The sequence below is a fragment of the Scomber scombrus genome, chromosome 24 (genome assembly GCF_963691925.1).
Source record: "Scomber scombrus chromosome 24, fScoSco1.1, whole genome shotgun sequence".
NCBI classification, from domain to species: domain Eukaryota; kingdom Metazoa; phylum Chordata; class Actinopteri; order Scombriformes; family Scombridae; genus Scomber; species Scomber scombrus.
In genome coordinates, this window is record NC_084993.1 from 14,562,499 (window position 1) to 14,564,143 (window position 1,645).

Genomic DNA, 1,645 nt, shown 5'->3' on the forward strand with positions numbered 1-1,645 from the left:
CATCTGGAGCTTCAGTCCCATAAAGCTCTGAAGGTGAAGGAACTTGGAAAACAATAGAAGAGTGATTCTGATAAAAGGCGTGTGGAATAGCTGTCAGAGTTTTATCACAGCTTGGTGTGGATGGTCCCTCTGAAGCAGGCAGACATCTCCTGCTTGTTAGGCATTAATAGACAGCAGCAACCTTCCAACCCTCCACCTGCCCGTCCATCAGCTCCCGCTCTCGCTAATCCCGACGCCGTGGGGTGTGAAATTCAACATCGGCCCCCGAGCTTCCCGACCCCCCCCCCTCCTCTCCCTCTCTCTCTCCCTCTCTCTCTCTCTCTCTCTCTGGGAGATAGCGCAGGACCTGGCCCGGCCTTGACTGGGGTGAGCAGAACAGCGATAGCCATCTGTTGTGCGCGTCGAGGCCGGTGATGCAGAGAGAATGGGGTGGAGGGGGGTCAGCGAGCGCGAGGGGGAACCTGACGTCTCTCACGCCGACCTTCTGAGACCTTCTGAAACATTTACAAAATGACTGAATGCCGACACACTCTGCACCAGAGATGTCAAAACCTGCCACAGTGAGGACATAAGAAATGAACATTTGAAACATGTAAATGATGCTCTTGTGCAGAATGACTCTCAGTAGCTGTAAAGGCAGAATTAACTTCATGTTGTGGAGCCAGACGTAGTGTTAGAAACCAGTAGAAACAGCTGGTTGTGGCTGGAAAAGTAAGGAACGAAGATGTAAATGAGTTGAAATACTGAATTCAGAGACCTTTTACAATAGTGACTGCAAACTAATCTCTAAACTAGACTGTCAACAACTTAGTTTGACATGGAGTCAACATCAAATTATTTTTCTTCCTTGCATGAATAGTCTCTGCTATAAATGCAATTTTGCAATATTTCAGTGTCTGAATATTTAATCTGTTTCCCTGATGATTCAGGCCAAGACAGCAGATTATATCAGGTTAATATCTTACTGTTTACATGTTTAAATGAACTTTAAAGGGGGCATATTATGCACATTTCCAGGTTTATATTTATAATCTGCGGCTGTACTTGAATATCATGAAAGATTTATAGTTTAAAAAGTCATATTTATCTTATACTGAATCATTATGTAGCCTCTCAGTTCAGCCTCTGTTTGAAACAGGCTGTTTCAGCCGGCTCCCCTTCCCCAGTGAACCGACTGTTCTGATTGGCCAGCTTCTGGAAGCTGCGTCTGTAATTCTAATTCCCTACTGTACATGGTCAAGCTGGAATCCAAAATGAACAACAAAGGAACAATTAAAACAAAGGATGCAGAACAAACAGCTAATTTATGTGCATGTATGATCTGACATCAGAATAAGCCAAGCAAATGATGTGTTCAGAAGGCCTGACTTTTGACTTGTAGGGAGCATTTCTACATCTGTTAACCTCAGTTTTATAACTGTGACCATGTTTAATACAGATATCAGACATCATAACAGGATAGAAAATAACAGAAAAACACAAAAAGCTGAATATGTTCCCTTTAAAGAGTAATACCCAGAAGAATACACCCTCCATCATCTCCAAAGCCTTTTTATTTACATGTTGTATCTTATTAGCTAGCAGGATGATCACCATTACATTCAAGAGTTAACTAGAGTTTATGAAGACGTATGATAGTGTGCAC